Source organism: Vigna unguiculata, unplaced genomic scaffold (assembly GCF_037176805.1).
Source record: "Vigna unguiculata cultivar grain cowpea cultivar isolate G323 ecotype 2 unplaced genomic scaffold, ASM3717680v1 ptg000175l, whole genome shotgun sequence".
NCBI classification, from domain to species: domain Eukaryota; kingdom Viridiplantae; phylum Streptophyta; class Magnoliopsida; order Fabales; family Fabaceae; genus Vigna; species Vigna unguiculata.
Genome location: NW_028196813.1, coordinates 33,997 through 50,565, shown reverse-complemented (window position 1 = coordinate 50,565; position 16,569 = coordinate 33,997). Strand labels below are relative to the sequence as shown.

At 32.6% G+C, this 16,569-nt stretch overlaps 3 non-coding genes across 3 annotated transcripts; 2 read left to right on the top strand and 1 right to left on the bottom strand.

Moving 5' to 3' along the window:
• Positions 1-4,002: 4,002 nt before the first annotated feature.
• Positions 4,003-4,090, top strand: TRNAS-GGA (transfer RNA serine (anticodon GGA)). Its single transcript has one exon. It is a non-coding gene; the product is annotated as a tRNA-Ser (tRNA).
• A 1,105-nt stretch (positions 4,091-5,195) lies between these two features.
• Positions 5,196-5,268, bottom strand: TRNAT-UGU (transfer RNA threonine (anticodon UGU)). Its single transcript has one exon. It is a non-coding gene; the product is annotated as a tRNA-Thr (tRNA).
• Positions 5,269-7,104: 1,836 nt separating this feature from the next.
• On the top strand, positions 7,105-7,177 carry TRNAF-GAA (transfer RNA phenylalanine (anticodon GAA)). The gene has a single exon. It is a non-coding gene; the product is annotated as a tRNA-Phe (tRNA).
• The last annotated feature ends 9,392 nt before the right edge of the window (positions 7,178-16,569 follow it).

Sequence of the window (16,569 nt, the reverse complement as noted above, 5' to 3'; positions counted from 1 at the left end):
ATATACCTTTATGACCCTGGCCTGTAAATGGACCTTTATGTGCCTCTAAAATGTCTTTTATATTGTGACCAATACCCCAGTTGGTCCTATACATGTGACCCGCTATCAAGAAAAGAATTGCAATAGCTAAATGATGGTGTATAATATCGGTCAGCCATAAACCTCCAGTTACTGGATCTAATCCTCCACGAAAAGTAAGAAATTCTCCGTATTTTGACCAATTCAAGGTAAAAAATGGGGTTGCTCCCTCGGAAAAACTCGGATAAAGTTGAGCCAAAAGATCCCGATTTAGGATAAATTCATGAGGAAGTGGTATCTCTTTGGGATCTACTGCAGCATTTAGAAATTGGTTAATCGGTAAAGATACATGTATTTGATGTCCTGCCCAAGAAAGAGACCCCAACCCTAGGAGCCCTGTCAAATGGTGATTCAACATAGATTCTACATCTTGGAACCAAGCCAATTTTGGAGCAGCTTTGTGATAATGAAACCAACCAGCAAAAAGCATTAAGGCTGCAAAGACCAATGCACCAATTGCAGTACAATAGAGTTGTAATTCATTAGTTATTCCAGATGCTCTCCAAATCTGAAAAAAACCAGAGGTTATTTGTATTCCTCGGAACCCCCCCCCTACATCACCATTCAATATTTCTTGACCCACTATTGGCCAAACCACCTGAGCACTAGGCCTAATGTGAGTAGGATCACTTAACCATGCCTCATAATTGGAAAAACGAGCACCATGAAAATACATGCCACTCAGCCAAAGAAAGATGATAGAGAGTTGGCCAAAATGCGCACTAAAAACTTTTCGGGAAATCTCCTCTAAATCATTAGTATGGCTATCAAAATCATGAGCGTCAGCATGTAGGTTCCAGATCCAAGTAGTAGTATCTGGTCCCTTAGCTATTGTTCTTGAGAAATGACCAGGTTTTGCCCATTCCTCAAAAGAAGTTTTTATAGGATCCCTATCTACCAAAATTTTAACTTCTGGTTCCGGTGAACGAATAATCATTGAGTCCTCCTCTTTCCAGACAACACATACAAAGAGACCTGCCAACATAAAACAGAATTAGTGAACTTATTAGAGATGTTTCTATTGAGTTTTGTTCTCTCCTATCTCTCATGTATTGGATATCTTAGTAAATTTCATTTCTTTAGTTTTTCACTAGAACAATTATGATCTCGAAGTCAATTCGGGGCAAGTGTTCGAATCTATTATGACATAAGAGTGAGGCGCTCAACGGACCTATTTTAATCTTCTAAGACCTTTTTGGGAACTCTGAATGGAAGTTCAATAATTTTTCGTGCAGCCTAATCAAATGTATTCAGATTTTATTCTAATTCTATTCCTTAGATTTTATTTTTTTTTTTAGATAAAGTATAAGTATGTACTCTATTTCAAATTGAGCAGGCATTAGCATTCATTATTAGGCAATATACCTATATTTTATTTCTTTTTTTGAAGGTCTCTTTTCTTAATTTGATTGAATATTAGTTTAAATAACAGAAAAAAGGAGAAAATTATCTACTGTATCCACATCTCGTTTATTTCTATGAAATACTAGACAAAATCGAACAAAATTAGAAGGGATATATTTAAATTATGTGATTGGTCGTTCCTATAGAAATGATTTTTGAATTTGATAGGGACAAGAAACAAGAATTTATAACAATATATATTTATCTATCTATATCTTTATATAGATAGATAAATATATAAGAAAAAAAAGAAACAGAGTGTTCTTATTCAAAACGCCCTGTGATCTTCAACCAATTCTGTGCTGCAATATAATTACCGGGGGTGAGAGCTATAGCTTGTTTCCAATATTCAGCGGCTTGATTAAACCAAGACTCCGCAACTTCTGAGTCTCCCTGCCGAATGGCCTGTTCTCCTCGGTCGAAATAGGTGAGTCAATTCCTTTCCTTAGAACCGTACTTGAGAATTTCCTGACTCATACGGCTCAGTAGTCAATTCTTTTTTTGTTCTATTATCTTGAAGTTAACTAAAAGAAAAAAAGAAATTATTAATATGAGTTTCAAACTTTCATTTTTACTAATAAATAAAGAATTTCAAAGAATTTCATCTTTTTTTTTAGTTTTATCTTTTCTCCTACCTTCAGAAAAGGGAATCAAGCATTGGCATTAACGCCCTAATTCTAATTTTCTGAAAGGTAACTATCTCGATTTTATATATCATATACAAAAATATATGATAGATTCATTTCTATAGAATCTTGGTAAAAGTTTTTTCTTTCTTATCTTATAAGTTCTTATAAGTAAAGAGAAAATACTTTCTATCTTTGGGATTTGATACTACACCGCTGCTCAAAATACCAGGGGATCCTTTTTATTACATAAGTGGATTCCTGACTTCTTTATTTATCATGAGATAAGGAAGCAGTTTTTATTATATCGATTGAAAACCGTGTTAATTGATCCTTACGATGCTTCCTTTATCAATTAGATCTTTTATCCATAGAAAAAGAGGGTATCTAGACATATCGATTTCTTCATATTTTTACTTCTATGAAGTTTCTTTGCTACAGCTGATAAAAATCGTTGTTTTGAACGATATATATATGTAGAAAGCCTTTCTTATTTATAATTATTTATATTTCTATATTTCTTATATTAAAATTTGTGGATTTGCTTGTTCTTTTCTTTTTTCTTTCTATAGTGGAGATAGTCGCACGTAATGACAGATCACGGCCATATTATTAAAAGCTTGGGGTAAAAATGGGTTTCGTTCGAGCGCCCGAAAATAATATTCCAAAGCTTTAGTATGTTCTCCGTTACTTGTGTGAATAAGGCCTATGTTATAAAGTATATAACTTCGATCATAGGGATCAATTTCCAGTCGCATAGCCTCATAATAATTCTGTAAAGCTTCTGCATAATTTCCTTCAGATTGAGCTGACATCCGTTACGGTCGTCATTCGGTTCAAAGAATCTCCGCTCCAGAACTGTACGTGAGATTTTCATCTCATACGGCTCCCCCCTTATGTGTGTAATGAGAAAAATCCATCAAATCAAAAAATATTCCAGTATTCTCATTCTCAACTGAACAGAGCTAGTGTTTTTACAATAAATCTCTAGCCAACCTTCCTGTCAAAAATTATTTCTTAACATTAAGTATGTAGGTACTTGATAAAAAAAAATAAGAACTTCAACAATTTCTTTGTCCTCTACGCTGCTTAATTTCCTGGAATTAGTCACCTCAATAATCTTCGATGGTTCTATGGGTATCCAAAATATGAACGAGATGGATATTTATTGTCCCAACCATTCCTGTTAGTCCCAATCTCGATAAGCCATGGATATAGATAGATACAAAGTTTTCGTGTCCTTGATTCCCAAGCGTAGTGCTTCTTTCCCAATGTTGCCTATCAGTACTAGTAATTTGGGGTTGACCTAACCCCATAAGTATAGGTATAACCTTTCGCTTAATACTAGAAACCTAAAATTCAAGCATATAAGGCTTCATTAATCGAGGATACACGACAGAAGGAATTAATCCTTTTATTTACAAATTTCACCTTCAACACGCGTGGGGTTTTTCCATTCCATTTTTTTTTGACCGAAATCGGTCAAAAAAAATGGAATCAAATCACACCATCTCTGTAATAAGTGAATGCCCTTTTTTCTCCTGAAGTTGTCGGAATTATTCGTAATAAGATATTGGCTACAATTGAAAAGGTCTTATCTATAAAATTTTCATTTATCCGAGATCTAGGCATAGGTAGAAATCCATTCTATAATTTAATTAATCATGGTGTGAGAAATCAATCCCACAAATAAAGGAATTGTATAATTATAATACAGTGCGAAATAACGTAAAAATGAACTCATCAATCAAATTTGTTTATCCTAAGACCTTGTAGGAGGTTTTTTTTTAATTTTACTTTGTATTTTTATAGTTTGAATAGGTTTTATGCATTTATGAAAAATAGGATTGATTCACTATTCAACATTCAACCGGTTTCTGGGCATCATTATATAGGAGAGATGGCCGAGTGGTTCAAGGCGTAGCATTGGAACTGCTATGTAGGCTTTTTGTTTACCGGGGGTTCGAATCCCTCTCTTTCCGAATCTTTACCAAATTCATCAATATTACTCATCCCAATGCATACCATTATTTCATATTTCAAATTTGTTTGTTGATATGGACAACTTTATATTCCTCATTTTTCGGTAATACAAAAAATAGTGGATAACGGGTGGGCAAGGAATAAAAATTTTCGCATATCCATGTCTATGATATATGAATAGCAGAAAATCCTTGTAAAAAAAACTCTTGTTATTTTAGTTAAGTTTAAGTTTGACGAGAATAATATTCTACAACCAGTAATTCATTTATTTTCAAACCAACCCATTTATTATCTATTATTTGATTAATTAAACCTTTATATTGGAAAGGGTGAACAGTCAAATGATTTGGCAATTTCTCATGGGGGGCTGAATCAAAATAATTTTGAATAAGAGTTTTAGATTTTTGTTCATCCTTTGCTGTAATAATATCTTGAGGTTTACAACGATAACTTGGTATATCCACTATACGACCATTAACTAAAACATGTCTATGGTTTATAAATTGGCGGGCTTGAGGAATAGTCGCAGCCATACCCAATCGAAAAAGTATGTTATCCAAGCGCATTTCAAGTAGTTGTAATAAAACCTGACCAGTTGATCCTTTAGCTTTTCCGGAGATACGAACGTATTTAAGCAATTGTCGTTCTGTAAGACCATAATGAAAACGCAATTTTTGTTTTTCTTCTAAACGAATACGATATTGAGATTTTTTACTGAAGCGCAATTGATTTCGAAATTCGTTTTTGACTGTTGGCCTTTTACTAGTAAGTCCTGGTAAATATCCTAGACGACGTATTTTTTTGAAACGAGGTCCTCTGTAACGTGACATAAAAACTCCTTTTTTAAAATGAAAAATCTTATAAATCGAAATGAAAACTAAACGAAATGAAAAATATTATAGAATTCTAAATGAAGCGAAATCTACTAAAGTTTTATAGTACAAAGAAGAATTAGATGAATTTTATCAATATCCGAATTTATTGTATATAAAAGAATACAAAAAAGTAGGTTAATTTCTTGATTTCTTCCGCAGAGATCGAACTCTCCCAATTTTTTATTTCTAAAAAAGATATTATCAATTATGTAAAAAACAAATAGAGAAAAGCCGGTTATCGGATTCGAACCGATGACCATCGCATTACAAATGCGATGCTCTAACCTCTGAGCTAAACCGGCTAATGTAAACGAAATATACATATGCAGAAGAATTGAATGGGATCTTAGTTATCAATTTTTAGTTATTTATAACAAAATTCAAATTAATACAAACATCAAAAATAGAGAAAGAAAATATAGAAAATCAAACCCAATTTTTATTATTTCTATTATTTATTTTATCTGATAACATAAAGTGCAAGATAATAATTAATATTATATTAATATAATTTATTTAATATAATTTATTTCGATCTACTATTCTAGATATATATTATTAAATTGATTTCTTTCAAAAAGATTATTTATTAGTACTTAAAGTAAATTTGAATAAATATAAATTTTAGTAAATATTTATTAAGGAATTCCATATTTCTAAGTAAATGTCTAATTCTATATTATATTCAATTAAAAGAATGGTTTTTTTTAGCCACTAGATTCGTTTTAGTTATATAAATTGTATATGAATAAATGGATTGTTTATTTTCTTTTTTTTTTTAAGCAAAAACAAAAAAAAAAAAAGAATCGACCATTCGAGTATTCTAAATTGTATGAAAAAAGAAGATAAGTAGGTACATAGAAGATAAGTAGATATGTGGTCTATATCTGTGTATATTGAATTGTTAATATATAGATATTAGAATTAGTTCTGATTCAAACAAATAAAGGTATCCAATATAGATGAAATAAAATCTATAAAATTGGAGAAAGGGGTTTTTAATATTTAATAAAATAATATGTATTTAATGAATTCAAAAGTTCCCGCATAATTCTCATAATAGAAATGAAAAAAAAAGCATTCTATTATAATCAGATTCAAATAAAAAAAAAGATGGGGATATGGCGAAATTGGTAGACGCTACGGACTTAATTGGATTGAGTTTTGGTATGGAAACTTACCAAGTAATAATTTTCAAATTCAGAGAAACCCTGGAATTCACAATGGGCAATCCTGAGCCAAATCCTGTTTTCTGAAAACAAATAAAAATTCAGAAAGTGATAATAAAAAAGGGATAGGTGCAGAGACTCTATGGAAGCTGTTCTAACAAACGAAATTGACGACTTTTTTTATTGCATTAGTAAAAGAATCCTTTCACCAAAATTACAGGAATGGATCAAAGATAAACATTTAGAAACATATATATATACTGAAATACTCTTTCAATTTGTTACTTTTTATTTTATTATTGAAGATCTATTTGTGATAAAAATATTCACAAATGAAAAATGTGAATCAAATCAATTCGAAGTTGAAGAAAAGATGGAATATTTATTGATGAAATTATTCACTTCATCATAATCGGCTAAAACCCTTGAAGAACTGATAAATCAGATGAGAATAAAGATAGAGTCCTATTCTACATGTCAATACCGACAACAATGAAATTGAAAGTAAGAGGAAAATCCGTCGACTTAAGAAATCATGAGGGTTCAAGTCCCTCTATCCCCAAAAATACTTTTTCATTTTCTAATTTTTTTCCTATATCCTCTCTATCTTGAAGTCCTTATTTATGTGTTTTATTCGATTTATTATTTCCCAACGAAATTGGAATTTTTATTTTCATCAATTTCCTATCTATCATAATTTTCTTATCTATCATAATGACAAGGGACGAGTTTTGGAATAGATATAAATATATATGTGAAACACATAGAATTTTTTTTAATCAGAAATGTATAAATTAATATCTTATTTTTTAGCAAGGAATTTTCATATGCGTAATTAACGATTAACAATAAAAAATAATTATTACTGCGGAAACTCACTTACAAACTTTTTTTTTACTTAGTTGATATAGATTCATTAACATAGATTTTAAAAATCTTTTAAAATCAAAGTATTAAGCTTCAAGAATGGTCGGGATAGCTCAGTTGGTAGAGCAGAGGACTGAAAATCCTCGTGTCACCAGTTCAAATCTGGTTCCTGACACAAGATTCATTTGTATGAGTATCTATCCCCCATATTCATTTTAATGAATATGGGGGATAGATACTCATACAAATTTGTGTTCTTCTAGATTCTGATACATAACATATTTCTTTGATCTATTTAGGTATCTGTAGATATACTTTTCCTAGATGATTAAAGAATAGATGCAATTTTTTATTAGGTATATTCGCTTATCTATAGTATCTATATATATATAGATATAGATATATAGATAATGAATTCTTTATCTATTTTTTTCCTTTTTTTTCTGCGATACAAAAAAAGGTTTCTATTTCCATAATATTCGAGTGGTTTAATTAGTTGGTTAAAAGACCTAAAAGTCGAAGTTCTGGGGTGGAGTGAGAATATTAAGAATTCATCTGAGAAGGATTACCAAAATAGAATCGAGCCCTTTTCTTTGTGTTTTTTTTTTCGTGGCCGTATAATTGATGGTGATGTGCACGTTATATAGTTTATTATAAAGATAAAGAATTAGTTTATTATAAAGATAAAGAATTTTTGCAGTTCATCCTATTTCTTTTATTGGCTTGGCTGATAAGAACTCAGTATTGTTTTTGTTTTAGAATCTTAAGAAACTCCTATCCATCCTATTTTAAACCCTATAATTATTCATTCTATTATTTCTGAATTTTGTGATTTCTCACATAATAATATCTGAATGCAACTTCCATTACTCTGCCTGATTTAATGTCAATCAATTATTTTGTCTGATCTATAACAGAATGTACTTATATTCTTTGACTGGGGTTGCAGAAGTTTGGATTAGTTTATTATTTTTATCATTTAGTGAGCATCTTGTATTTCATAAAAATTTGGAGCAATATAATCTTTACGCAAAGGCCATCCTATCCAATTTTCGGGCATTAAAATACGTCTTAGACGCGGATGACTATCATAAGAGATTCCCAACATATCATAAGATTCCTTTTCTTGAAAATCCGCACTTTTCCAAACCCAAAAAATCGAAGGAATTCTGGGATTTTTTCTTGATACAAATATTTTTATGCATACCTCTTCGGGTTGATTTATACCATACTCTATTCTTGTAAAATGATATACACTAGCTAAGAGTCCTCCGGGTGCTACATCATAGGCACATTGAGAACGTAGATAATTGTAACCATATACATATAAAATGACAGCAATGGAATGCCAATCCTCGGGCTTTATTTGTAAAGTCTCTATTCCTAGGTAATCGAAACCCAAGGATCTATGAATTAGTCCATGTTTGACTAGCCAAGAAGACAAACGACCTTGCATTTTTTGCTTCTCCTAAATTTTTTTTATGAGTTTGGTATTAGTATTTTCTATTACGATGAAATTTTTAAAATACGATGAAATTTTTAAAAAAGGAATTGCTTTTTATTATTGTACTTTAAAAAAATGTGTCAGACGATATCTCTGAAGTAGATGGCGGTTGATAGAAAAATTCTTGACCATAATTGTCAGTATAAGTACTGTATCCAACATGAAACTTATGGTTGGTAGTAAAACATCTATTCTCTCGTTGAAAACTCATTGGATCTTCATATATTTCTCGAGATATTTTCTTACGAAGTTTTGTTATAGCATCTATAATGGCCTCCGGTTTAGGTGGACAGCCCGGCAAATATACATCTACAGGAATTAGCTTATCTACGCCTCGAACAGTACTATAAGAATCGGTACTAAACATCCCCCCCGTAATTGTACAGGCTCCCATAGCAATAACATATTTAGGTTCGGGCATTTGTTCATATAATCGAACTAAAGAAGGGGCCATTTTCATAGTTACAGTGCCCGCTGTTAAAATTAGGTCCGCCTGCCTAGGACTCGATCGTGGTACTAGTCCATAACGATCAAAATCGAATCGTGATCCTATTAATGAAGCAAATTCAATGAAGCAACAACTCGTACCATAAAGAAGCGGCCATAAACTGGATAATCTTGACCAATTTGAAAAATCATTTAATGTCGTTGAAATAACTGAATTTTGGGTTGTTTGATCAAGTAAGGGAAACTCAATGGAATTCATAATTGTCTCAATATTTTTTTTTCTAATTGTCTAAATAGTCAAGAATTAAGACCATTCTAATGCCCCCTTTCGCCATGCATAAACTGAACCAACAATTAGGATAAGCACGAATAAGAAAGCTTCTAAAAATACGGATACCCCTAATACATCGAAACTCATTGCCCATGGATAAAGAAAAACCGTTTCAACATCAAAAACAACAAAAATGAGAGCAAACATATAATAACGGATTCGAAATTGTAACCAAGCATCGCCTATTGGTTCTATTCCGGATTCATAACTAGAAAGTTTTTCCGGTCCCTTGCTAATGGGGGCTAAAATTCCAGAAATTAGAAATGCCAAAATAGGAATCAAACTTGATATTATTAGAAATGCCCAAAAAATATCATATTCGTAAAGAAGAAACATAAAAGTACTCCTCTGAATGTAGAAAATATACCAAATTCATTTTCATTTTTAGTCTAAAGTCTCCATTTTTTTAGACTAGCTGAATATACTAATATTAATATTATTCTATCGAATATGAATATGTTCGAATAGAAAGTTACAAATTGTTTTTTTTTTAGTAATAGTCTTAGTAATGAGATCTATTCGATCCAAAATAGTATTAATATTATTAGTATCTGTAGGAATATTAGGGCTATACGGACTCGAACCGTAGACCTTCTCGGTAAAACAGATCAAACTAATTATTATCTAAATGATTTAAATTGTTTTCAAAACCCAACATGCATTTTTTTTTGCATTGAGCTTTTTCATTAACTGATAAAAATATTAGTTAGTCCACCATCTTTTTTTTTTTTTACAGTAAAGAATAAAGAGATGATTCCCTATGCTCTTCTTTTTTATTTGTATAACAATCAAAGAGCACTACCAAAGTGTTTCAAAGAAGGATTATCTTGACGTAGGTCTGCTTCTGGCCTAGATCAACTTAAGTTAAATGGACTCTTTATCCACCTACTAAAATTAAAATAGAAGATAAGAAATGACACTTCATACACCTTAAAGTTCATAAAATAGGAAGAAAAGATAATCTTTTTTAGGTCCCTATACCCTTTATGTTTAGCATTGACGAGAAATGGGTATTCACCTTATCAATATCTCAAATCAATTATGGATTCGATTTTATGGCTAAACCCTTTGTCAGGCTAGTGTTCTCTTGTTTTGTTCCTTAAAATGGAGTAAGACACCGATTTCTTACTATAAGATAAACTTTTTTAATTACAAGATGAACTCCTCTGAAAAAAAGCATTGGCGCTCGTGTAAACGAGGTGCTCTACCTAACTGAGCTACAGCCCTTGTGTTTTTGATACATATTTTATCATAGTATGAAGATAATTGCTTGTCAAGATGAATATTACATGATCGAATCCCTTGAACGGGGGTTGGTATTGCTTATCAGTAATTTTACATTTATAATCAATTAATCTGATAGATGGGTACTCTTCTTTTTTTTTTTTTGAGGAGGAGTCCTAAATTACCTACTTAACTCAGTGGTTAGAGTATTGCTTTCATACGGCGGGAGTCATTGGTTCAAATCCAATAGTAGGTAAGGTATAGTTATAACTTATTAGATACCTTTGACTGTGGTATCTAATAAGCTTTTCTACTTACTTTTTTCTTCTGACTGTTTCTTTTTTCTTTTTATTGTTTTCGGATATTGGGACGCATCAATTTCAACTTGTTATGAAATAACATTGATAGCCTCTACTCGTGTTCTAGCTCGTCTAAGAGCTAGATTTGCCTCAATTGTTTGTCTCTTGCCTTCAGCCTTATTCAAATTAGTTTCTGCTATTTCAAGAGTTTGCTGTGCTTCTTGTGGATCAATGTCACTACCCTTTTCCGCATCATTTACTAAAACAGTTATCTCATTATTATTTATTCTAGCAAACCCCCCCATCAGAGCCATTGTTAACCATTGGTCTTTAAGACGTATTCTCAAAATACCTATATCGACAGCTGAGGCAATAGGCGCATGATTAGGTAATACTCCAATTTGTCCGCTATTAGTAGGTAAAATGATTTCCTTCACTTCTGAATCCCAAACAATTCGATTGGGGGTCAATACACAAAGATTTAAAGTCATTTCTTCAAATTGCTCTCCGTTTCTAAGTTCGTAGCCTTCGCAGTAGCTTCATCGATATTACCTACCAAATAAAAGGCTTGTTCAGGAAGACCGTCTAATTCTCCAGAAAGAATCAAATTAAACCCTCTAATTGTTTCTACTAGACCAACATATTTTCCAGCCGAACCGGTAAAAACTTCTGCTACGAAAAAAGGTTGTGATAAGAAACGCTCAATTTTTCGTGCTCTTGCTACGGTTAAGCGATCTTCTTCGGATAATTCGTCCAAGCCAAGGATAGCTATAATGTCTTGAAGTTCTTTGTAACGTTGTAAAGTTTGTTTAACTCGTTGCGCAGTCTCATAATGTTCTTCACCAACGATTCGAGGTTGGAGCATAGTTGAGGTTGAATCTAAAGGATCTACTGCTGGATAGATACCTTTGGCGGCTAATCCTCTTGATAGTACAGTAGTAGCATCTAAATGTGCAAATGTCGTAGCAGGAGCAGGGTCAGTTAAATCGTCGGCAGGTACATAAACTGCTTGAATAGAAGTTATGGACCCTTCTTTGGTAGAAGTGATTCTTTCTTGTAAAGAACCCATTTCAGTACTAAGAGTGGGTTGATAACCCACAGCAGAGGGCATTCGACCCAATAAGGCAGATACTTCAGATCCTGCTTGAACGAAGCGGAAGATATTGTCGATAAATAGAAGTACATCTTGCTCATTGACATCTCGAAAATATTCCGCCATAGTTAGGGCAGTTAAACCAACTCTCATACGAGCTCCGGGTGGTTCATTCATTTGACCATATACTAAAGCTACTTTGGATTCTGCAATATTTTGTTCATTAATTACTCCAGATTCTTTCATTTCCATATAAAGATCATTTCCCTCGCGAGTACGCTCACCTACTCCGCCAAATACAGATACACCTCCATGAGCTTTGGCAATGTTATTGATCAATTCCATAATAAGTACTGTTTTACCCACTCCAGCTCCACCGAAAAGTCCTATTTTTCCTCCACGACGATAAGGAGCTAAAAGATCTACTACTTTTATTCCTGTTTCAAAAATAGATAATTTTGTATCTAATTGTATAAAGGTAGGCGCAGATCTATGAATGGGAGATGTTGTACGAGTATCTACAGGACCTAAATTATCAATCGGCTCTCCAAGCACGTTGAAAATTCGTCCTAGAGTTGCTCCGCCTACTGGAACACTTAGGGGAGTTCCTGTGTCAATAACTTGCATTCCTCTCATTAGACCATCTGTAGCACTCATAGCTACAGCCCTAACTCGATTATTTCCTAATAATTGTTGTACTTCACAAGTCACATTAATTTGTTGACCAACAGTATCTCGACCCTTAACTACCAGAGCATTGTAAATATTAGGCATCTTCCCCGGGGGAAAGGCTACATCTAGTACCGGACCAATTATTTGGTCAATATGTCCCAGATTTTTTTTTTCAATCGAAGAAACTTCAGGACCGGAAGTAGGAGGATTTATTCGCATATCAAAAGCCAATTTTTTTTTCCGAAAAAGTTTTTAAATCAAAAAGAAATGTTCGATAAGAAAGCAAGTTGATCGGTTAATTCAAAAAGAAATAAGAAATGGGAGTTAGTACTCCATTTTTTTGGTACTATTCCATCAATCCTCTTTAACTGTTTACTTACTTATTCAAATTCAATTATTGAATTCTTAAGCTTACTGCAGTTATTTTGAAAATTTCAATTGGATAAAATCTTTCGAAAGTCTTTTCTTTTTTTCTATCATTCTAGAAAATATCATCTATATTCTGTATGGAATTCGAACCTGTACCTTAATTTAGAATTCATTTTTTTTATCATTGGCTTTCGTATTTCCTCAGTAGACAATTTTTTAGACTTACCCTCTGTTTCCCTATTTTTTGACCTCTTTTTTTATTTTCCGGGGAGAAAGCTGCCTATTTTTACATCTAGGATTTACATAGACAACATATATCACTGTCAAGATTAAGAATAAATTATTATTATTATTTAGATTAGATCTTTCGATTTCAAAATTAAAAAATAAGATCAAATTGAAAAAAAAAAAAGATTGGGTTGCGCCATACATAGAAAAGAGTATACAATAATGATGTATTTGACAAATCAAATACCATCGTTTAATTTAATAATAACATAACGAACCTTTGGGATTAATTGATAATAGTAGTTGATTTTTGTAAAAGATTTCATTAACTCCTAAGTCATATCGAGTAGACCTTATTGTTTCAAGAATTCTTAATTCAAGAGTTGTAGGGAGGGATTTATGTCACCACAAACAGAGACTAAAGCAAGTGTTGGGTTCAAAGCTGGTGTTAAAGATTATAAATTGAATTATTATACTCCTGAGTATGAAACCAAAGATACTGATATCTTGGCAGCATTTCGAGTAACTCCTCAACCTGGAGTTCCACCTGAAGAAGCAGGTGCTGCGGTAGCCGCCGAATCTTCTACTGGTACATGGACAACTGTGTGGACCGATGGGCTTACCAGTCTTGATCGTTACAAAGGACGATGCTATCACATCGAACCTGTTGCTGGGGAAGAAAATCAATATATTGCTTACGTAGCTTATCCTTTAGACCTTTTTGAAGAAGGTTCTGTTACTAACATGTTTACTTCTATTGTCGGTAATGTATTTGGGTTCAAGGCACTGCGTGCTCTACGTCTGGAGGATTTGCGAATCCCAACCGCTTATATTAAAACTTTCCAAGGTCCGCCTCACGGCATCCAAGTTGAGAGAGATAAATTGAACAAGTATGGTCGTCCCCTATTAGGATGTACTATTAAACCTAAATTGGGGTTATCCGCTAAGAATTATGGTAGAGCTGTTTATGAATGTCTTCGTGGGGGACTTGATTTTACCAAAGATGATGAAAATGTGAATTCCCAACCATTTATGCGTTGGAGAGACCGTTTCTTATTTTGTGCTGAAGCGATTTTTAAATCACAGGCTGAAACAGGTGAAATCAAAGGGCATTACTTGAATGCAACTGCGGGTACATGCGAAGAAATGATGAAAAGAGCTGTATTTGCCAGAGAATTAGGCGTTCCTATCGTAATGCATGATTATTTAACAGGGGGATTCACTGCAAATACTAGCTTGGCTCATTATTGCCGAGATAATGGTCTACTTCTTCATATACATCGTGCAATGCATGCAGTTATCGACAGACAAAAGAATCATGGTATGCACTTTCGTGTATTAGCTAAAGCATTACGTTTGTCTGGTGGAGATCATGTTCACTCCGGTACCGTAGTAGGTAAACTTGAAGGGGAAAGAGATATCACTTTAGGTTTTGTTGACTTACTGCGTGATGATTTTGTTGAAAAAGATCGAAGTCGTGGTATTTATTTCACTCAGGATTGGGTTTCTCTACCAGGTGTTCTGCCTGTTGCTTCGGGAGGTATTCACGTTTGGCATATGCCTGCTCTGACCGAAATCTTTGGAGATGATTCCGTACTTCAATTTGGCGGAGGAACTTTAGGACACCCTTGGGGAAATGCACCAGGTGCTGTAGCTAATCGAGTAGCTCTTGAAGCCTGTGTGAAGGCTCGAAATGAAGGACGTGATCTTGCTCGTGAAGGTAATGAAATTATCCGTGAGGCTAGCAAATGGAGTCCTGAATTAGCTGCTGCTTGCGAAGTATGGAAGGAGATCAAATTTGAATTCGAAGCAATGGATACTATTTGAATTCGAAGCAATGGATACTTTGGATTAATTGCAATTAAACTCGGCACAATCTTTTCCTAAAAGAAGGATTGAGCCGAATACAAAGATACTTAATTATTAAACAGATTTCTATCTTTCGTATTGGAATAGAAGCATAGTAAGTAGACGATATTTTACGAAAAAAGTGATTACAATTTATAAGGGAAACTGGCTATTGCCTTTTTCGATGTGAATTTCACATAATAGGGAAGTTGTTCCATTTCTATATGAAATTTGTATTTTCCTATTGATTTCTATATTTCTATAATTTTATACGTTTTTTTAGTTTAGAATATCATTTTAGAATAAAAAAAGATATATATATATTTAAATAATTTTTCTTATAAGTAATTCTAACATAATACTAATAATCGAATTAATAAGATTGAAAATCTTATTAATTCGATTGTATTTATTCGATTGTATTTTTTTTTCAATACTAATATTGACAACACTGTATCAAATAAATATAATCCGATCGTGAATAAATTGATCACCTTACTTACGTTAAATAGGCGTTATTACTTCATCAAATGGTAGGTTCATTGGTTTTCTTTCTGCGAGACAAACAAGAAAAACTTTGTTAATGAATAAGTAAGTGAATTGAAAGGTAAACACGAATATATATACGAAAATATTAGATCTATATATACCAATATATATATAGTCTTATATATATAATAATAATGGATAACTCTAACATAGTATTTCAAGAACATAGTATTTAAATAGGTGGTATATCTTTTTTTAGTTTTTTAGACAATTCAATTTTGTAATTTTATTTTTTTGATTGCGATTGGGTATAAATATCCACCTTATTTTTTAAATTGTAATGGGGTTGCTAACTCAATGGTAGAGTACTCGGCTTTTAAGAGCGACTCTATTTTTTACGCATTTCTATGAAGCAATGGGTTCGTCGATACTATCGGTAGAGCTTGTAAAACCACGACTGATCCAGAAAGGAATGACTGGAAAAAGTAGCATGTCGTATCAATGAAGAATTCTAAAAATATTTCATTCTTTTAGGATCCAGCTCAAATTTTTGTTTGAATTTTTGGCTCGTAACAAAAAAAATTCCGTTGGGTTTGATTAATAAAGGGATAGAACTTGGTGGTTCTAATTCTAATAGGGAAACAAAAAGCATCGAGCTTTCATTTATTTTTTATTTGGATCATTACCCCATCTAATTGTACGTTAAAAATAGGTTAGTGCTTGATGTGGGAAAAGCTTTTCTGGTGAATGGTTTATTTTTGTTATGAGTCCTAACTATATAGCTATTTTCCATTATCTTTTGGTATTTTGGGGTAGCGATAAATGTGTAAAAGAAAGAGTATATTGATAAAGATATTTTTTCCAAAATCAAAAGAGCGATTAGGTAAAAAAAAAATAAAGGATTCTTAATTAGCTCGTTATCCTAGAACAAAAATTAGGCAAAAAATCGATTAGAGAGAGTCCGTTAATGGGTTTTACTTCTCTAGGTATATATTTATACCTATAATTTTCTGTTTTGACCATATCGCACTATGTATCATTTGATAATCCAATGAATCTCTGA